The sequence below is a fragment of the Bombina bombina genome, chromosome 1 (assembly GCF_027579735.1).
Source record: "Bombina bombina isolate aBomBom1 chromosome 1, aBomBom1.pri, whole genome shotgun sequence".
NCBI classification, from domain to species: Eukaryota; Metazoa; Chordata; class Amphibia; order Anura; family Bombinatoridae; genus Bombina; species Bombina bombina.
Genome location: NC_069499.1, coordinates 1221314974 through 1221338175, shown reverse-complemented (window position 1 = coordinate 1221338175; position 23202 = coordinate 1221314974). Strand labels below are relative to the sequence as shown.

General features: G+C 39.0%; 1 protein-coding gene across 2 annotated transcripts in view; it reads left to right on the top strand.

Annotated features, from left to right (window-relative positions):
- The window catches only part of TRADD (TNFRSF1A associated via death domain), a 266331-nt gene that overhangs the window by 152129 nt on the left and 91000 nt on the right, over positions 1-23202 (top strand). The gene's annotated exons all lie outside the window — the stretch shown is intronic.

Below are 23202 nucleotides of genomic sequence, written 5' to 3'. Positions count from 1 at the left end.
TAAGTTTGGCAGGGTATAATATGGTGGCATTAAATCCCTTATTTATGAATTTGGTACACATAGGCGCAAGATCTCTCCTCTTGGAGGCTGTCTCAGACGAAAAATCCTGAAACATAAGGATCTTAGCACCATTGATGATGAGTGGTTGAGATTTCCGAAAATTTTGTAAAAGAGCAACTTTATCCTGATAGTTGAGCAACTTTGCAATGACAGGTCTGGGTATAGTAACATTTTGGTTCAGTGTGCGGGGTGAACCCACCCTATGTGCCCTCTCTACCACTATATGGTGATTTGAGGGTGCAAAATTAAGAGCTGCAGTTAAGGTATCTGAGATAAAGAAAGATAAATTCTCGTACTGTTTCTCCTCTGGGAGACCAATTATTCTAATGTTATTCCTTCTACTGCGGTTTTCTAAGTCCTCTAGTCTAGAAAGAATTTTTTGAACACTACTGCTCGTTGTTTCTATCTTGGAGCTGTGTAAGACAGTGAGGTCTTCCAAATCAGACACTCTCTGCTCAGCCTCCTGTAGCCTAGTGGAGAATTGTCTGAATTCATGCGTTAAAGAAGATATATCTTGTTTGATTTCCATCCTCAGGGCCTCAAACTTAGGAGAGAGGGCTTCAGAAATACTGACCACCAAACTCTGAATATTTAGTACCTCAGGCATAACTATATTTCCTAAACCTGAATGGGGATCGGCTCCTAACTCCTGTGTACCTTTGTGTTTTCTATCCCTTTGCCTGGCTGTCATAGCTGGGGAGATTGATTTAGCTGGGTTACCAAGAAATTTATCCATGTACCAAATGTGGTGGAGTGAGAGTGATTTTAGGAGAAAAAAAAAAAAAGGGGGGGGGAAACAGAAGATACAAAAATTTGTATTGATCTGGGGTGTGGGGTGTGAGAACAAACAATTGTCTAATCTAGTGAGTTGGGTTATGTGATGTGGGACCCATATAAGTTTGAGTGTGTAAGGAGTGACAAACTAGTGCAAAAAAAAAAAAAAAAAAAAGGCAAATTTTATGTGGATTCTGCTTATGAAAGTGTGTGCTTAGTGTGAGAAAAAAATAAATAAAAAAAAATAAATAAATAAATAAAAAAATAAACCCCGCTGTGTTAACTTGCTTCAGAGACAATTAGGGAGTTTTACGGAGCCGGTTTGGCACAATGCTGTCTGTTTTACTCTTGAGTATTAAAAAATGCAGTTAACTCTGTAGGGCCACCCCTACGTCCTATTATTTATCAGATACAAGTGGCTGTACACCAAGATAGAACTTAGATTTTGCTATGAGGTATAAAAATTGGCTTCAGGTAGAATGAATTATATATTCATTTGGTTAGGAGCCAAGGAGAAGCAATAGTATTACACTATAGAGAGGTGTAAGTCAAAAATAAACCTTGGTTATCTTGAGAGGAGGCGATCAGCCTTTAGACATATCCTCTTATTAGACCTATAGATAACCCATATAATTTGTCTTTCTTATACAAATGTATAATGATTTATATTTTTGCAGGGAGGGTTTTCTTCTCTTTTCCTCTCCTCTTTCTCTCCCCCTCCCCCCAATTTTCCTGTTGGGGAAAGTAGGGAGGGATATATTTGATTTTGAAATATTTAGTGAGAAGACCTCCCGAAATGACAAACAAAATTTAATGAGCACAGCAATTAGTGTCAACCTGTAAGAGAGAGATTGATCATCTATGGTTCTCAGTTTAAAGCAAAATATATCATAATGCACCTTCAGGCTTCAAAAAAAGCTTTCAAGGGGTAATATAGACCCAGCCTGCGGTCCCTATGAAAAACAACAGAATTTTACAGAACACACTATCTTGCAGAGTAGGCAATAAGTTATGCTGATCTAGAGCTAAACCTTCTAATTCAGAATATGTATCAAATATTGCCTCAAATATATAGACCTAAAAATCTGCTTTACATATTCCACAGAGTTATAAACTTGATTACAGTAAGAAAGAGTAACATTATAGCAGGCAAAATACAGTGTAACATTCTAAGCTTAGTTTCTCTAAGACTTCTTATGTCAGGAGGAAAAACATTCAGATAAAACACACGGGGTACAGGGTTCTTAGAAAAGAATATGGGAACCAAAAGTTTATTTTCTTCTTCAGGTGTTATTAACCCTTAAAGTACTTTTGAGTGTATGCTGCAGGAGTAAAGGTTAGAAATCTTTGTATAATGTCCCTCTCGTGTAGCAGCCAAGCACAAAGTTCATCCACTATAGTATGGTAATCCCCTTAGTGGCCTTTCAAATCGATCAATTGCAGCCCTTTGTGTCAAACATTTAATTCTCCTTGCTTTGTGTTTTCCTTTCTCTAGATCTCTTTCCCTCTTCCTCCCCCTTCCTTGATCTGAAATTAAGTCTTCTTCGGAGTCTTTCCCTTTTTTATATTGGGGTTAACAAGGACTATGTGGGGGAATGAAAGCAGTTAGGAAAAGACTCACCCTCTCTCCTGCGACCTAGTCGCCCTCCGTGTCTGTCCTCGGCGTTGTGAGCTGCAGCCAACCAGCTCGCTCCGAGAAAGAGGTCACTCGTAGTTCCTCCTGCTCCACTGCTCCGGAAATGGACTAGATGTGTCTCCCCTCACGCAGCCTCAGTGGGAGGGGAGAGAGAAGCGCTGCATCCAGCACAGCGAGAATCCTGCAGAGAAGCCCCGGCTCCTGGTCCCCGGTCCGTGACCGGCCCGACACCCTCCCACGCAGCACCGGTGGGGGAGGGGGGAAGAGAGATACACCGAGCAGATAGGGAGCAGGAGGCGAATCCGCCGCGGGGCAACAGGTGTAGTTATAACGATGCAATCCGAGCCTGGACCTTGATGTAATAGTCTTGCAGGGCGGCAGGCGCAGGGAGGGGGGAAAGGAAACAGAGACACTTAGTCAGGTTAAGCAGAGCCGCACAAGGGAAAATAAGCAAAGTCTCTTGGGGCTAGATCACAGGTGCTGCAATGTTCACCTGGTCCAGGCCAGGTGAGTCAGTTAGTGCGTGAGAGTCCAACCCAGGTAACTGGATAGTTACTATCATACATCAGTGGGATGAATGTCCACTGATACGGGGTTCCAGAGCAATACTTCTTAGCTGTCCTTGAGAGCAGCCCCGAACCTGGGGCAAGGCGCGAAGATTTCCACCGCCAGTGTCTGTGGGACTGGAGCTGTGAGCTGAGCAGCACTTGCCTAGCTCCTCCTCCACCGGAACCTCCATAAAAAAATATTTTAAAGGGATTATTTTTCTTTATTGATAATATTTCTCATTGTTTTTATTTGCTATAATGTAGCAGCCTCATCCTGTCCCTGAAGTAACCTTAGGAATTGAGCAAGCTGTACACCTTTCTACCAAAGTGTGTGCTTATTACAAAACAACTGACGTAGTTTCTTCAGCTCATTTATGGGGTTCATGTTTAAATTTCTTGTCAAGTTCTGATAAATCTAATAATGTTTCTATGTGTTTAAGCGTTCCTACTGTTTCTCACTCACAGATGTATGCAGATGGTGTACCCCCAGCAATGGAAAAATGTATTGCTATAGCCATTGAGAGGGTTTTGACTTCTCTACCACCTTCAAATAAACGGAAAAGGTCAGCTCTTATTAGTAACATTTGTAATGACTAGCAAAATACAAATACAGCAAAAAGTATCTTCTAATGATGGTGATTCTTCTGATTATGAGGCTTCCTTATCAGAGACAGAACCTGATCATTCTTCTTTTTTTTTTTTTAGAATTGAACATATTCGTTCTCTTCTGAAGGGAGATTAAGTCAATTTGGGGGTTGAAGAAGCTAAACCTTCTGATGATAAACCCTTTAATCATTTAAATTCAGTATATAACTGTTTTCAATCTACCTGACGCTGTCTCTGATATTATTGCTAAAGAATGCTCTAGGCCTGGTAACTCTTTTAACCCTTCTTCAAGGTTTAAAAAGCCATATCCTCTTTTTAATGCTAATTTGAAACTATGGGAAATAGTCCCCAAAGTTGATGGTGGCCATTTCCTCTCTAGCTAAACGTACTACTATTCCTTTGGAAGACAGTTCTTCTTTTAAAGACCCTTTAGATAGAAAACTTTAATCTTATCTAAGAAGGGCATATTAGCATGACGTAGATGCTGCCTCTACTTTTTGGTTATCTAGTCTTGCTCTGCAATTATCCTCTAATCCTGAATGTTCAGACATTCTATATTTACTTCAACATGCAAATAATTGTATTTGCGATGCAGTATTTGATATCATGAAGATCAACATTAAGACAATGTCCTTAGCTAGTTTTACTAGAAGAGCTTTATTGCTTAAATCATAGCATGCTGATATGGTATCTAAAACAAGATTACTATGTCTTTCTTTTCAGGGAAAAAAACTATTTGGTACGCAACTAGATTCTATTATTTCCACTATTACTGGAGGTAAGGGAGTATTCCTTCCTCAAGACAAAAAGTCTAAGTGGAAATTTAAGGCTCCCAATTGTTTACATTCATTTTGTCAAAACAGAGAACAAAAAACTTCTCCCTCCCCTAAAGCCCCTGGCTCTAACGGGAGACCTTCTATATAAGCATGAAGGTGTGGCCCCCATTCCAATTATTCTGGTAGGGGGCAGACTGATTTTTTTGGATTCAGAATATAATTTCTCAGGGATATTGAATTGGATTCAAAATAATACCTCCTATGGGAAGGTTTTTTTTCTCATCCATATTCCAAGACATTTGTTAAAAGCTCAGGCTTTTCTGAAATGTGTTTCAGATCTAAAAAATATTGGAGAGATTGTCCCAGTTCCCTTACAGGAAAAAGGGATGGGTTTTTATTCAAATCTCTTCATTGTACCAAAAAAGGGAAATTCCTCCACACCAATTTTGGATCTGAAAACTCTAAACAAATTTGTGAGAATTCCAACTTTCAAGATGGAAACTATAAGGACTATTCTGCCTTTTGTTCAGCAAGGTCACTTAATGTCCGCAATAGATTTACAGGATGATTACCTTCACATCCCTATCCATACAGAACATTATCAATCAACATTATCAGGCTGGGGAGCTGTTAGGGGTTCTCTGAAGGCTCAGGGCCTGTGGTCTCAGGAAGTCCTCTCTTCCCACAAACATCTTGGAGTTGAGAGCTATCGGACAACATCTCAGTGACTTACATCAACCACCAGGGAGAGACTTGGAGTTCCTTATGGGTGAAAAATATGTATAAAGCGCTGGGACTTAAAACACTTAAGCCTCCTCTCTATTAACCTCTTCCAGGTTAAAACAAATAGGAAATTTAAAAAGTATGTTTGAGGGAGGCGCTAATAAAAGCTCTAAGTGTTAAAAACTAGGAGCCAAGGGAATTTGAACTAAGACTGAATTAGTCTATATACTGTGATATAAAATAAAATAAGGTACAGATATTTAGGTCTAGAATAACCTTAATAGCAATCTTACACTTTCCAAATGGGAAATAAAAAGGAGAACGAGAAGGTAAATTAACAACTTTACTAATAAAACAACATAAAAACAAAATCAATACCTCATAAAAACAAACAAATAAAACTTAAAAATAAAATACATACGGGGGGCGGAGCCTGGCCACGCTTGCTGATGGCCGCACACTAGTTGAGCTCTGAAGCCTCAAAGCTCTTACATAAGGAATAGAATGACCCATAGCACATAAGAACCACTAAAAACACATACCACATATCACTGAAGGTGGCGACTATCGTAATTGACCCTTTAAACCCTCAACTGTGAACCGGAGGGGACCGGAGAAGTCAGAAGTGCCTCCCTGCTACATTAGACCCTGGGGAGTGAGACCGCATCAGGTAAAAGAGCTGGAGACTAACCTGAGAGATCGAGCTGGATTATTGCCACTGTGCTAGCTGGTCTGAAGCTGTGCGCACACGAAGGACACTGATCGGAACAGCGGCACTGGAGCGGGCCTTGACTTGGGGCCTTAAGCAATTTGGGACGCAGCTGCTGACCTGGCCCATTGGCGCGAAACGGCTTTTCCTGGGCTTCCTGGCTCACGGTGTTGGTGAGTGAACCGCATTAAGCATTTGATGTTTGAGTGTGTGGGGGACAGAGGACTTGAACATACACAGCTTACCCAGTATAGAAAAGCCTGCAGACACATGTGCTGGTGTAACCGGATGGTAGTTGTGTGCTTGTGGTGCCTATAGCACAGCTTTATCAGTGATAAGGGAGAAATACCTTTTTGCACTATTGAAACAAATTGATTGTTCTGGGACTCACAAGTCTTGGACACTGCGCTGCTATATGTCAGCATTTGCAAAAGTTTTAATTTCTTAGACAGACACTACTGCACATAGCATCTCAAGCTTGCTGTAATAAATAACTGGGGTGCTGGAATAGAAGTGATCACTGACCCCTTAGCTTTTCACAGCTAGGAATGGCTGCTAGGAAAGGCCCAAAGCCCACCAAAAGCTCCCAATCCTCTAACATGGAGCATTACTTGATTTCCTCAGAGACAGCCTCAAGTACAAACAGAGAAGGGCCCACAGGCAGTAAACAATCAACTGCTGTGCAAACATGGAGTGCAGACTCTGATCAATCTAACTATGTTACCAAGGAAGATATCAAACATTTGTCTTCTAAGAATGACATTAAGGAGGCAATGGGTGATGTTAAGCTGATGGTTGGTGAGCTTAAGAAAGACATCATGATGGTGGACCGCAAAGTAGCGCAGGTAGAAGAAGCACAGGAAATTATGCGCTCAGATCTGCAGCAGCAGGCTAGCTGCATACAATCCCAAGAGGCCTCAGTCCAATCACTAACTGATAGAATCGAAGACCTGGAGAACAGGAGCAGACGGAATAACCTGCGACTCCGCGGTGTGCCTGAAACAGTAAGCCCGCCCGACATTAACCATTATATACAAGAATTCTTTCAATTTCTCAAAAATGCACCAGACACAGAGGAAATTCAGGTTGAAAGGGCACATCGGGCGCTCCGCCCTAGGCCTCCAGCCAGAGCACCACCCAGAGACATTATCATAAAACTCCTATCATACAGGGATAAAGAAGAAATCTTGAGACACGCAAGAAATAAGCACCCACTGCATTTTGAAGGTGCGGATATACAGGTCTGTAATGATTTGTGCCCGGCTACTCTTCAAAAACGGATAGATCTTCGCTATATAACTTTAAGGTTAAAGGAGCAGCGGATCCCATACAGATGGGGGTTCCCCACATGCTTAATAGCTTCTAAAAACGGATCATCTGCCATCTTCAGAACACCGGATGACCTTCCCGCTTTTTGCCAGGCCTTAGGCATCCAGATCAACCCTCCAAACATGGCTGCAGCAGCTAACCAGCAAAGGCCGGAGGTGGAGAGGGATAGAGATTGATCCATAGTTTAGTAATCCACGAGACTGGTTTACATGTTATTATTGAGATCCCCCTGTTGGACTTGAGAGACATAATCCGTTCATTCAAATTTTCAGTTGTTGCTATATTTATTAATGTAATGTCTTAAGCTTAAATTTTTTTTTTCATATTCACTGTTTTTCCCTTATGAGATAGCTGCCCCCTGCCTTTTTGATTTGCCTCCTCTTATTAGTATCACCGTCTAGACCTTTGAAGAAAGTTTTTATAAAGGATGTCTTGCAGTTCGTCAGAGTGGAGGTAGACTCTCATGCAGATTGGTAATCATTTAGACTAACTTGTGTATATAGCTATCCATTCCTATATCAATTGCAAGCTTGTTAAATGAATGCATAAACTATCTTTTTCACAGGATGTTCTTAAAATATGGTAACAGCTAATTTCTAAATGCATTATGACACCAAGGTGAACGCATAGTTGTTAGTTATATGTAGGCAGATACCTGTGTTTGCTCTCCCTTCACTGTGCATAAGAGGGGGGGGGTTGAGAGGTAGGGGTCACTTGGAAGTCACCAACATAATTTGAATTGTAAATATATGTAAAGAAGAGGTGCTAGCTCAGTATACCACATAAGGGAATAAGCTGATGGAACGGGAGGGTTTTAGGAAGTCAGGGAACAATTTATACATTAGCCCTCCTGATCCCCTATTTACTTTGCAACACATGCAACTTAAGACGCATTTGGTAAAGGAAATCCCCATAAGTTAGTGGTCTCTCAGGAGGGCGGGGGGACTGCTTTGAGGTTTAGGGATGTTATTGCATAAATATATGGTTCTAATGTTTACATTCCAATGTTTTGTATTTCTAGGTCTTTCTTACCTACAAAGTTTATTTTTCTGTTGATAATGTATTTGTAAGAGTAATGAGGTTACTACCTCCTGTTGAGTAAGTCATATAGTTTCCTTCTGGCTTGGAAGCTATACTTTTCTCCTTATTATCTTGCCTTTCTTCTATCTTTGGGAAAGGTATTCTTTTCTTTGGTAGTCTTGGTCTGTACCAGGCTTCTGATCCCCTCCTTCTCTTCTTCCTTCTCTTACCTACTCTCACGAGCTACCTGATTTCTAACTCGCTCGTGTTTGAGACTATTGGCTCTACTACTGTCATTGGCTATCCTATCTAATTAATCTTTTACCTACTATCCCTTCTCCTCTCCCCTTTTTTTTTTTTTTTTTTGCGCCCAGATGGCCAAATCACAGAGACAGGTCAGGCGACACACTTTTGATTTAGTTACTATAAATGTCAAGGGCCTTAATAGCCCAGGGAAAAGATCTATGATCACCCGGGACTTACATCGGATGGGGAGTGACATAGTGTTCATTCAGGAGACCCATTTCTCTAGGCTCAGAGAACCAAAATGGTTTGATAGACAGTACCCAGTGGCATACTTTGCCTCAGGTGCATCAAAAAAAATGGAGTGGGAATAATTTTCCATCCTACAGTCCCTTTCCAGGTAGACCAAATAATTAGAGAACCAGATGGTAGATATATAATTTTAACCGGCTCACTATTCGGCAGACCTTTGACCCTGGCCAATCTCTATCTTCCAAACAAAGCCCAAGATATATTCTTTAAAAAACTTATGCTCAAGATCCTGGAGATACAGAAAGGCACTCTTTTTTTGGGCGGTGACTTTAATGTGTCACTGGACCCGGCCCTGGATACTTCTGATGGTCTCTCCAGCGCTCCCCACAGGGTAGTCAAACATCTCACTAAATCTCTCACAGACCTAGTGGTACACGATGTGTGGCGTACTTTTCATCCTTTAACTAAAAACTTTACATTTTACTCACATCCTCACAGGAAATACACGAGGATAGATTATCTATTTGCAGATTCAGCGGGTTTAGCAGTCACAACCGGCAGTAATATCGACGCAATCACGTGGTCGGATCACGCTCCAGTTAGATGCACTGTGGACTGGCCCGACTCACCAATAACTCCTTATATTTGGAGATTGGATGAGTTTCTCTTAAATGACAAATTACTGATCCAGGAGTTACACACTCGCTTGGAGGAATACTTCCGTTTAAATACAAATGACCAAATAGACAGTTTTACTGTCTGGGAAGCTCACAAATGTGTGCTTCGGGACATTTTAATGAGACATGGTGCAAAGTTGCGCCGTACTAAAAGAGAAATATACTCAGCCCTGTTAAAACAGGTGACTCAGAAAGAAGCAGCACATAAACTTAGCCCCACTGATCAGGTACTGCAAGAGGAACTGATTGTGGCTAGGTCAGCACTGTTGAAGCACCTGCAAGAGGAGCAACACAAGAAAGCACTCATTCTGAGGCAGAAGTTTTTTGAACAGGGAAATAAAGCAGGGAGGCTCTTGGCTCGTGCTTTAGAACGGAAACGACTAAACTCCTATGTTTTCGAAATCTTGGATGACCAAGGGACAATACACAAAGATGGACAAGCGATTGCTAACACCTTTGGGAAATTCTATGAATCTCTCTATAATATTCACCCGAGCGACTCAGCAAGGGGAGAACTAAATGTTGACCAGATTCCTGAGCAGGAGGTTGCAGATTACTTAGAAGATATTGACCTTCCGCGACTTTCGGAAGATGAAACGGAACAACTAGAAGCCCCGTTTGTTGCGGAGGAAATCACGGAGGCTATTAAGAGTCTTCAGATTGGTAAAAGTCCGGGCCCTGATGGAATTGGGGCTCGATATTATAAAACCTTTGCAAACATTTTAATACCCAGATTACTCCAATTGTTTAATCGGTTGGCTGGCGACCCAGTATTGCCTAGACCGATGTTAGAAGCCTTCATCGCAGTTATTCCTAAGCCAGACAAACCTGTGACACAAACAGGTAGTTACAGACCAATCTCCCTTCTTAACGTAGACGTTAAGATACTAGCGAAAGTTATAGCGAATCGACTTAAGAAGTACCTACCTAAATTAATTTCTACGGATCAGACAGGCTTTATCCCAGCAAGAGAGGCACGAGATAACACTCTTCGGGTCCTCCAGCTGATTTCTGCAGCCCAGGCCAACTCCGCGCCGTTGGTCCTGGTATCAACGGATGCGGAGAAGGCCTTTGACCAGGTTAACTGGTCGTTTATGCGCCACACTCTGGTGAAGGTGGGTCTGGGTCCACGTTTTATCAATGGGGTGTTCTCCTTGTATTCCGGCCCAAGTGCACGTGTTAGGGTGAATGGTATGCTCTCTGCGTCCTTTTCGATTTCAAATGGAACGCGGCAGGGTTGCCCGCTCTCTCCCCTGCTGTTTGCCCTGGTTATGGAGGCCTTGGCCTGTAAAATAAGAGCTAATGCCGCTATTCGCGGATTTCGAGTCGGCGAAATAGAGCATAAATTGATAATGTATGCGGATGACGTCCTGCTGACTCTTGCGGACAATGGTGCTTCCCTGCGGGCGGCACTAGCAGAGATTAAGGAATATGGTCGGGTCTCGGACTTCCTGCTCAATCTTTCCAAATCGGAAATATTGAACGTTTCTATGCCTTGCGAAGAATATGTGGCTCAGAATCTGGAATGCCCTCTTAAAATTGCTACTAAGCATTTGAAATATCTTGGCATTCTGCTTGCTCCCTCAGTGGGGGAGATAGTAAACGTCAACTATAGAAGCATCAGAGATTCAATTGCAGGAGATTTGAGATCTTGGAAAAATAAAACCATCTCATGGATGGGGAGGATAAATGTAGCCAAAATAAATGTGCTACCTAGAATGCTTTATATAATGCAGACGATCCCATTGGCAGCGGCTGAACATCTGATTCATCAAGTACAAATACTAATGGAATCTTATATATGGAATGACCTAAAGCCAAGGATTAACAAGAAGACAATGTATCTTCCTAGAGACAGAGGGGGGGCGGGAGTGCCACTGCTCATTGAATACCATAGAGCAATGATTCTACAACGAATTGTTGAATGGTGTCACGGTTCCTTGGACAAGGCTTGGATTGAGTTGGACAGGGAGATCCTCCAAAGGGGTAACGTTGGTTCGCTGGCTTGGATAAGTGCTAAACACCACCCACAATGCATATCGCACTATCCTCTCTTGCAAGACGTATTTCAAGTCTGGGACAAACTCATTAAAACCACAAATTTTATCTCATCAGCCGCAGCACCGGTTACCCCTGTACTGGAAAACCCAGATAATGGAATAGCAAATAAAAGATACTCTTCGGGGGTCTCCTACTCTCTCTCAGAGGTTGCTATTTCCAATGTAATTGAGCATGATAAACTTAAGCCACAGGAAGACCTAGCCGCTTGGAATCCAGCGCTGTTCTCCTCATGGTTTAGAACATCACAATTAACACATTTCTTCACTAAAGCACATAATAGAGATCAACTGACCAGGCAGAAAACTCCATTTAAGGAACTTTGTACCTCATCCACTATCCCGCGTCACCTGATCTCTTCGTTATACACACTGTTGATGGAGGGAGATGGGGAAATTAAACCCACTTACGTAGAGGCGTGGCATAGAGAGTTGGGACTGGAGATTGACACGCAGTCCTGGCGATCTATTTTCAACAAAACAAGAAAAGCGTCTGTGTCTATACGACTGCAGGAAATGCATTTTAAATTCATAAGTAGGTGGTATATGACTCCGCAACGGCTGCGGAGGATATATCATCACCTGAATGGGGAGTGCTGGAGAGGCTGTGGGGAGGAAGGCACAATGTTGCACCTGTGGTGGGGGTGTCCACTTATAAGACCCTTTTGGGAAGCAGTGTTCGGGGAGGCCAGCAGGATCTTGAAAATGATTGTGCCCCCGGATCCCAAATACCTTATCTTTCATGAAATTCCCAGAATAATTGAAGAACATAAGAAAAATTTGTTCCTTTTGTTCCTAAATTGCGCAAAGAGTCTTGTTCCAAGGCATTGGAAATCCCAACAGGTGCCGACTTTGGGTGAGTGGAGGGCTGGGGTCGGGGATCTGCTGAACTTGGAAAGATACCACTATGTAATGTCAGGTAAAACCGAAACTCATGAATATATGGTACTATTATGGGAGGGCAAAGAGATATAAATTACTGATTCTAACTGATGCTTTTGTCTGGAGGTGAGTTGATAGGTGCACTTATCTGGTTTCTTTTTTTTTTATCTGCTTGTGAAATTAATTCTTAAAATTATTGTGTAGGCGTTTTTCTAAATGCGGTACAATCCACATAGAACTTAGCAAATATTATATGGTTAAACACTACAATGTTAGCTTTAGCTGGCCCTTTGCCATCAGGATCTAAATGTAAAACATGTATGCCATTACGTGAATTGTTACTCTGCTAAGTTATTATATTGCACTTATGTAAAAGATTGATGAATGTTCACGAATGTTCTTAAAATTATTGTGTAGGCGTCTTTATAAATGCGGTACAATTCACATAGAACTTAGCAAATATTATGTGGTTAAACATTACAATGTTAGCTTTAGCTGGTCCTTTGTCATCAGGATCTAAATGTAAAACATGTATGCCACTACGTGAATTGTTACTCTGCGAAGTTATTATATTGCACTTATGTAAAAGATTGATGAATGTTCACTAATAAAGCTTGTTTAAAAAAAAAAAATACATACAGTCTCGTATCAAACGACCCACAAGTTAAAAATATGCTGATAAAAATACAAGCGTGGCAATCTATAGTTATAGGATGAGAGAGCCCAGATAGATTATATGCATATACTGTTAAGAACGCTAAATAAATAGGATGGCAACAAAAGTTTTCCAATACAATCTTTTGAATGAAGTCTTGATGTGTAAAAAAAATTACAATCTTACAATATCGTGTGCCAAGTATTCCTCTTAATGCAGCAATGTATCGAATAGAATGTATCAGTCTTTATTTTAAAGGGTACCGTACTTTTTCAAATACACTACCTCCTTTAATCCAGCAATTTCTTTAGGTAAAATAGTAGTGACCAGCCACTATTTAACTATAAGGTGTTCCGTGCTGAGGAAAGTGTTCAGACACCATATAACAGTAGGCAGATAAATCAGAGAAATCCGTACCTTAAAGTGAGTCTCTCTTACCCCGCTATGCAGGTAATCTCACCCCTTTTCCTGTGTGCGGTAGGATTCTTAATAGCTTCCGATGTTGATGCTTCTGCTATTAATGGTCGCTTATCCCGGTTTCTTCAAACTTGCGCAAGTTACCAAACAACCGGTTGTCACCTCCTGCACTTAGTACTCAAGTGTACGCAGGGGGCGATCGGATCTCCAAACTTGTTTCTTGGCGACACCGGAAGGTAAAAGTTCACCTCATGGAGGTAAAGTCAAGGAGGAAAAATCTCTGACAACGAATAATTCTAACACAGATTCTACGCGTTTCACCCTAATTACAGGCTTTTACAAGATGCTGTGTATACCAGGATTTCTGATTTAAATATTACCGCCAAACAATTTGATTGGTTCTTGTTTGCGTGACGTTACTGGGCTCTCTATTTTAATTATAAAGATTATTATTGAAAAAGTTTTTTTTGGGCTCTCTCTCTGTCTTGTAAATATCTTCTTAACACGATATTTTCAAATAAACAATATCTTTTTGCTTAGTCGTAACTATCATTTGTGGGATAAAAATTGAACACCATAAATAACACAAAATAACAAGTACAAAAAAAATAAATTAAATTAAAACAGCTCTCAACAAATGGCCTAGTGGTCACCAGCGTTAGTAATATAAATCCAAATTTTACCTTATTGTTAACCTTGGGATTCCTTACTAAGATACGTTCAAAAAACATTAATTCTAGATTAATGAGAAATCGATAGTGATAATGCTGTACATAACAGATGATCTTTACCATATATAAAGAACTTCTGGCAGATTGTATTTGTTATGGTAAAGGGGACTGCCTTCCTATTAAGGGATTTTATCTGATATCAAGGTAGTATATATATATATATATAAACATATACCAAAATTCAAAATCTTTTTATATTTTTATATTATGAAATATATATACTAAACCTCTAAAATCTTTCCATAATCTAAAAACATGAAACTGTATAATCTATATTGAAAATTTCTATTATACTACCATAAAAAAGAAGGGAATTAGTTTTCCCTGCTCTATATAAAAACCTACAAAAGTGACTTACTACTTTTACATATTATAAGTGTATATATAAGAAATATAAATATTAATACATAATATACATAATATTAATAGTGATTCCCAAAAAATATTATTATATGCTATATTTGATCAAATATACAATAAATCTATTTGATAACTCAATAAATTTCTGTGATGTGTATTATTTGAGTTTCTAATTATAATTAAATATTTTTAAATAAGTGAACAGAGTGATACCAGTGAATGATGATAAATTTGTATATATAAGAAATATAAATATTAATACATAATATACACAATATTAATAGTGATTCCCAAAAAATATTATTATATGCTATATTTGATAAAATATACAATAAATCTATTTGATAACTCAATACATTTCTGTGATGTGTATTATTTGAGTTTCTAATTATAATTAAATATTTTTAAATAAGTAAACAGAGTGATACCAGTGAATGATGATAAATTTGTAAATTAATTCTTAAATGTTTCATTACATACAAAAAATGGAGAAATATCTAATTCAGAATTCAAGCCATGTGGATATACTGTATTAAAGTTAAATATGAATTCTGCCTCTCTTCTTAGTAGGCTGAGTTCATAATTGCCCCCCTCCAATTATGTTTAACCCTACATATACTCCAGTAGGAAAATCAGATAATTTGTTCTGATGAACTTCTCTAAAATGTTTGTATAATTGAGTTTCTAAATTTCCTTTTTTGATATTGCATAAGTGCTCCCTTATCCTATCTCTTAATAATCTGGTGGTCTCTCCTATATAAAATAAATTACATGAGCATTTTAGTAAATAAATGACCCCCTTGTTATTACATCTAATTGTGTCTTTAATGACAAATTCATCTTTTTGTCCTGGAATTATTATAGATTTCTTTTTTGAGCTATATTGACAGGCTCGACATAAATGGCAGGGAAAACACCCTTTTAGTCTATGACCCATTAGATCCTTATCTATTAATTTTTTTCTGTTGTCTGGATTTGAACTCGCTTGAAGCACGTATAGTCTTAAAAGTTTTTGGCCTTCCTGAAGATCATTCTTGGATAGGGATGTACTTTATCCCCTATAACTGGATCATTTTTAATTAAATGCCAATGCTTACGTAGTATTTTTTTTAATTAAATTATGATCTTGGCTATATTCATTGATAAAGGGTATGTCATACTCGTCATACTTTCCAGTGGTTGGTTTTATTTTAGGTTTAAGCAACTCTTTTCTTTCTATATTCCTTGCTGTATCTATAATTCCAGATTTATAACCTCGTTGTTGAAATTTTCTTTCTAATAAAGCAATTTGGTCCTCAAAGTCCTCATATTTAGAACAGTTCTTCTTTATTCTAAGGAATTGCCCTACTGGAATACTTTCCTTCCATTTACTAAGATGGCAGCTAGAGGCATGTATTAGATTGTTGGAATCAACTGGTTTGAAATGTGTACTAGTCTCAATTCTATTAAATTCTACTTTAATATCTAGATCTAGGAAAGTAATATGGTCATAACTGTATTGGTGGGTAAAACTAATTCCTTTATCATTACTATTCATTGACATAAAGAATTCCTTTAAGGACTCCTCGCTACCCTTCCATATAAACACTATGTCGTTAAAGAGCACAAGGTTCGCGCCAAGCTCCAAATTCTCTAGGAAACTTTGTTCCCATTCCCCCCATGAAGAGATTCGCATAGCTTGGCGCGAACCTTGTACCCATTGCCGTACCCTCAATTTGTAAATAATATCTTCCATTAAACGAAAAATAATTATGTTCTAAAATAAATTGTATACTCTCCAGGAGAAAATCTTTTTGTTCTTTTAAGATTTCATTATCTTTAGATAAAAAATGATCAACTGCTTCAATCCCAAGACTATGATCTATTGAGGTATATAAAGAGGATACATCACACGTAACCATAATCATTTGTTCTTCCCAGTCTTAGTTCAAATTCCCTTGTCTCCTAGTTTTTAACACTTAGAGCTTTTATTAGCGCCTCCCTCAAACATACTTTTTAAACTCAGAGTTCCTTAGCCATGAAGGAGGTGACTCGCATTCTACAGTGGGCAGAAGCCCACAATTGTCTTCTATCTGCCATCCACATTCCAGGAGTGGACAAATGGGAGGCAGATTTTCTGAGCAGACAGACCTTTCATCCCGGGGGGAGTGGGCTCTCTATCCGGAAGTGTTTTCCCAGATAACCCTCAAGTGGGTGGTTCCAAAGTTGGGTCTGATGGCGTCCCGCTAAAACGCCAAAGTTCCAAAGTACGGTTCAAGGTCAAGAGATCCTCAGGCCTTTCTGATAGATGCCCTAGCGGTTCCTTGGAGGTTTTCTCTGGCATATCTGTTTCCTCCGTTTGCTCTCCTTTCACAAGTTATTGCTCGTATCAAGCAGTAGAGAGCATCAGTGATCCTAATAGCTCCTGCATGGCCTCGCAGGATCTGGTTTGCGGAACTGTTTAGAATGTCATCTCTACCTCCTTGGAGGTTACCTCAGAGGAAGGCCCTTCTAATTCAGGGTACTTTCCTCCATCCAAACCTAGATTCTTTGAAGCTAACTGCTTGGAGATAGTTCTGTCTAGACATGGTTTTTCTGAAGCAGTCATTGAAACCATGATCCAGGCTCGAAAACCTGTTACTCGCAAGATTTACCATAAGATATGGCGTAAATATCTTTATTGGTGCAAATCTAAGGGGTTCTCCTGGAGCCGGGTGAGGATTCCCCGAATTTTGTCTTTTCTTCATGATTGCCTGGAGAAGGGTTTATCTGTCAGTACTCTAAAGGGTCAGATTTCTGCATTATCTATCCTTTTACACAAACGTCTGGCAGACTTACCAGATGTTCAAGCCTTTGTTCAGGCCCTGAAGAAAACATTAATCAGGAAATTGTTGTTCCTTCTTTTTGTCCTAATCTTTATTCTCATAAGGAACGTCTTTTGCATTACTTGGATGTTGTGCGGACTCTAAAGCTACTAAAGATTTTTGGCAATCTTCTGCCCTGTTTGTTGTTTTCTCTGGAAAGCGTAAGGGTCAGAAGGCCACTTCTACTACTCTGTCTCTCTGGTTGAGAAGTTTAATTTGTTTGGCCTATGAGACTGCTGAACAGTAGCCTCCTGAGAGAATAACGGCTCAATCCACTAGGGCTGTCTTCTTGGGCTTTCAAAAATGAAGCTTCTGTGGAACAGATTTGCAAGGCGGCAACATGGTCCTCTCTGCATACTTTTTCCAAATTCTACAAATTTGATACTTTTGCCTTCTCTGAGGCTTCTTTTGGGAGAAAGGTTCTTCAAGCAGTGGTGCCTTCTTCTTTAGGTCCTCCTGCCTTTTTCTCCCTTGCTGTTCACTTAACAGCTTTGCTGGGGTGCTCTTTGCCTTCTCCTTTTGGCCAGGAGTTGAATATCCCACTAGTAATTGGAATGACGTTGTGGACTCTCCATGTCCGGAAAGAAAGAAATTTATCAGGTAAGCATAAATTTTGTTTTATGTAAGAACTTGCCTGATAAATTCATTTATTCCATGCTTGCGAGAGTCCACGAGACCCCACCCATTTGTTTAAAATGCACATCTTTTTTCCTGCTCCTCTTTTTTGGCTTTTACTCCTTAAACACCTCACCACCTGGCTATATGTTTAAACTGAGGTATGTGTGAGGTGGGTGGGGTATTTATAGGCTTTTGAGGTTTGGGAAACTTTGCCTCCTCCTGGTAGGAATGTATATCCCATACGTAACAGCTCGTGGAGTCTTGCCACCATGAAAGAAATTAATTTATCAGGTAAGTTCTTACATACAATTTTTTTTCTCTAACACTCTTAGCAAGGCTGAACCATATGAAAGCAAGAGTAGGAAAAAAAATAATTAAACATTGACTGTAAACCTTTTTATCAAATGCTGGCAGCACTGTTACAAACATTATACTGGTACAATTTAGTGAAAGTGTCCAAGGAAGAAAACATGGCCACCTTGCATTCCCAACCTTTTTTATAAGCCATATTATGAAGCAAATTCACTTAACTAAATATGCTTTGAAAGATTTCTAGCTCTTTTCTGTCACTTATTTCTGGAAGGGAAAAATCAGACTTCCTCGTTTCCTTATTACCTTACAAATAATATTTGAGAGCTCTGCCAAAATCCAGCATTTGCTGAGGAACCACTTGCTTATTCCTAGGATGACTACACTGAGGAGGATCACTACACTGCAGAAACAAAAATATAAAAAATAAGGGTCACTACACTGTAGAAAAATGTTTTATAAAAAATAATAATAGTAATAAACAAACTAAACTGCATACTGACAGACTGTCTGCCAGTACCTAAGATAGTGATAATGAGTTTGGGGGGGGGGGGCTGTTTGGGAGTAATCAGGGGGTGGGTAATGCCAGGAGGGACAGTAATCTCTACACTAAAGCAAAAATTAACCTTACAAGCTACCTGATTACCCCTTCACTGACGGTAGTAATAGAAGTGAGGTGGGCTGCTGCAATTAACTGCCTTCTAATTACCAAAAACCAAAGGCAAAGCCATGTATATCTGCTATGTCTGAACAAAGGGAAGTGTTTACAATCATTTGTGTCCTGATTGCACAAGCAGTATGTAAATAAATTCAATGAGAAAAGATTAAAGGGACACTTTGAGATGGTAATATAAAATGATAAATTATATCTAAAAAAAAAGTTTGCAATATACTTTCATTATTTATTTTGTCCCCTTTTCCTGTAATTCCATTCTGAAATTGTGAGCGTTTCAGTTCCTGTTAGAAATGGAAGTGCAGAACACTGTTATATTCCACACAGCCATTGGCTACACACTCTAGTGACTTATTTATAACTGTCCTTAATTGGCCACAGCAGAGAAGGTAATCTAAATTACAACATGGCAGTTCTCATTGTTTTATAGACACTAAAACTTTACACTTATTTTGTATATATTTAAACAGCGAATGAAACTTTAAAAAATACATCTACATGTTATTCTCAGACGAATCAAAAAAGGAAAGTCAAAATTAAACTTGCAAGATTCAGATAGAGCATGTAATTTTAGGACACTTTTTTAAATTCACTTCTTATTTCAAATGTGCTTCATTCTCTTGGTACCCCTTTTTAAAAAAATAATATGCACATATCCTATACTATTAGGAACTGGCTGCTGATTTGTGCCTGCCCACATTCATCTCTTGTGATTAGCGAACTACGTGGGTTGTTAAAGCAAGCTGCCATTAGTGTAATTCTGCTGCCTCAGCAAAGCATCTATACTATAATCATGTTTGTAAAGGGGCGTCCTTCGCCAGTTGTGCACGCATCCTCAAAGGAATGTTGGCTGCGCGAGGCAACCAAAAGAATGTTGGCTGCGCACGCAGCCAAAAGAATCCACCTGAATGCAGCAAAGCTGTATCCAGGTGGATTCTTAAAATGGCAGGGTGGTGAAAGAATCCACCGTAGGAAAGAAAGAATCCACCTAGATGCAACCTAGGCAAATTAAGCATTAAGGGAAAAAAACACGCTACCGCCCGCACGAAATATTTATGAAAAAAAACGTAACCGCCCGCACGAAATAACGAAAAAACACCTAACCCCGTGCACAAAATAACAAAAAAAACCTGACAGCCCGCACAAAATTATTAAAAAAAAACTAACCGCCGCATGAAGTATAACAAAAAAATAAATAACCGCCTGCACAAAGTATTAACAAATAAAATAAAAAGTTACAATTAAAATAAAAAATCCTAACATTAATTTAAAAATAAAACCTAACATTAAATTATAGAAAATATATCTAAAATTACAAAAAATAAAAAAGTCTAAAATTACAGAAAAAAAAAGAAAATTATCAAAAATAAAAAATGAAACCTAATCCCTATGAAAATAAAAAAGCTCCCTAATATAAACTAAACTAGAAATAGCCCTTAAAATTGCCTTTTGTAGGGCATTGCCCTAAGTTAAACAGCTTGTTTACATGTAAAAAAAATACTAATTACCCGCACCCACCAAACCCCCAAAATAAAAAACCTAACACTAAAAAAAACTAAACTACCCATTGCCTCTAAAGGGGCATTTGTATGGGTATTGCCCTTAAAAGGGCATTCAGCTCTTTTACTGCCCTTAAAAGGGCAATCAGCTCTTTTACAGCCCAGAAAACCCTAATCTAAAAAAAAGCAACCCCCAAAAAATTAAAAATAAAATCCTAAAACTAAGCCCCAAATAGGCTCACCGTTCCTGAAGTCCAGCGGAGAAGGTCCTCTTCCAGGCGGCTCCATCATCTTCTATCTTCATCCGGAGTGAAGGCGGCGCGGAGCAGAGGTGCGGAGCTGGCTTCCCCTAAAGATTAAATGCAAGATACCCCATTTTTATTGGGGTACCTTGCATTCCTATTTGTCTAAAATGTTTAAATCAGCTAATAGGATGAGAGCTACTGAAATCTTATTGGCTGATTTGAACAGCCAATAGGATTTTAGTACCTCTAATCCTATTGGCTGATTTCAAAATTTCAGCCAATAGGAATGCGGTACCTTCCATTCAATTTTTGGTGTACGACGGAGATCGGCTGAAAAGGAGCCTCCACGCCGATGAAGATCGCTGCTCTGGATCCGCGCATCTTGGATGACCGCACTGCAACTCCGCTACGCGCCTCTTTTACTCCGGATGAAGATAGAAGATGATGGAGCCACCTGGAAGAAGACCTTCACCGCCGGATTTCAGGAATGGTGAGTACCTATTTGGGGCTTAGTCTTAGGCTTTTTTTTTATTTTTTGGGGTGGATTTTTATTTATTTTTTTAGATTAGGGTTTTTTGGGCTGTAGAAGAGCTTTTTTTTATTTTTGCAGAGGTATTAGTTTATGTTTAATTTTTTTTATTTTGGATAGCTTTGTTTATTTTTTTCTGTAATTTTACATTTTTTTATTTTTTGTAATATTAGCTTTGGGGTTTGTATTTTAAAAAAAATAGACTGCCCTCTGGGCAGGCTTATCGCCTAGTAACAAAATAAAGCAAATTTGATAATAGAAGTAAAATGGAAAGTTTTTTATAATTGTATGTTCTATCCAAATCCTGAAAGAAAATTTTTGGGTTTCCTGTCCCTTTAATGATTTTTTTTTTATATGATCGCATTTGGCGGTGAAATGGTGGCATTAAATATATCAACATGGGCCTACATCAATACCTTGAGTTGTCAACTTAACACAAATATATAGTTTGGACAGGTAAAAAAAAAATCTGCGGTATTTTGGGCAAGTTCTTTTCTGAAATACCCAGTAGCAAAGGGGTTAAACTAAGAGAGAGACATGGGGGATATGGAGTGAATACCAGGGCTCCTTTTACATGCATTATCAAACAAGACTCACACTTACATTTCCAAGAAGTTTTCCAAGTAGTTCCTAAGAAAAAGGGAGAAACAGCATCCATACTGATTGTTTTACTCTGCAAAATCAATACTAGCATAACGCCTTACAGCATGTAGAACATCTCACTCGAGTGGAGAATTGCTTAACTCCCATTTACAAGGGTATCGGAACAAGGCAAAAACAACCCCCCTCCTGATTTTCACATGTATTAATAGATTTAATAAAGCTCAGACCAATGAGCAAAGACTAAAATGCACGTAGCTCTATCAGGAACAGGGAACAAGGGAGGTAGGGAAGACAGGGAGTCTTGTACGTTGCTGTGGCCGTCTACTAATATTTCTATGATTAATAACAAGCCACATGATACTTGGAAACACCTCCGATTTATATCATGTTATACCATGTTGATGGTGACAGAGGAAAAACAGTAGGAAATAAAGGTATAGATACATACAGACTCAAGTTTCAGCACATTTACCACTATAAGATGGGACATAAAACTGCATTTCCATGGTGTATTCCAAAATAGAACTAGGCTATTTGGATTAGCACAGGATACTGTGGACAGGAAACAGCACGTGACCAATGAGCTGATGAACATGTGATGCTAAGCTTCCTGCTCTTGAAGGACTATGCTTTATAAATATAGGTAACATGTACAGATCCTGTAACTAGCAATAGCAAGAAAACCTTCCTCCTTCAGCTATACAAAATAATAAACACTTTTGCTATAGCAGCTTAACCTTCCTTAATCCACAATAGTAGCAGCATAACAGGGAGTGGGATGTGTGTGTAGGGGGATATACACTATTAAAAACCATTCTAATTCATAAAAAATATGTTTCAATTAGAAAACAAAATAACAGAAAGCATAATTTAACACTAGGAAGGGTTATTGAAAAGGGGTATCACAGATCTTCACAAAGCAAAATATCTGCAACCTAAGAAAAAAAATAAAACAAGGCAGCATGTACTACGTTTGATTGTATTCTTTTTCTACTTAAAGGGCCATAATACCCAAATTTGAAACACTTGAAAGTGATGCAGTATAGCTGTAAAAAGCTGACTAGAAAATATCACCTGAACACATCTATGTAAAAAAGAAATATATTTTACCTCACAAGTTCCTCAGTAGCCACATCCCATTGTAAAGGACTTCTAAGTAGGTATTAGTATGTCTGTCCTGGGACAGCCGAAGGGTTGAGCCTCATGCACTCTCATGTTATTTCCCTATTCAGTTTAGGGAAGTTTACAATGAAATCTCATGAGAGTTAAGTCAAATCTCATGAGATTTTTTTTACCTGCAGCTGGGAGCAGCTGAGTATAACTTTTTACACAGTACTTACTCTGCTGAGCTGAGGAGATTGTGAGGTAAAATATTTTCCTTTTTTACATAGAGATGCTCAGGTGATATTTTTCTGTCACCTTTTTACA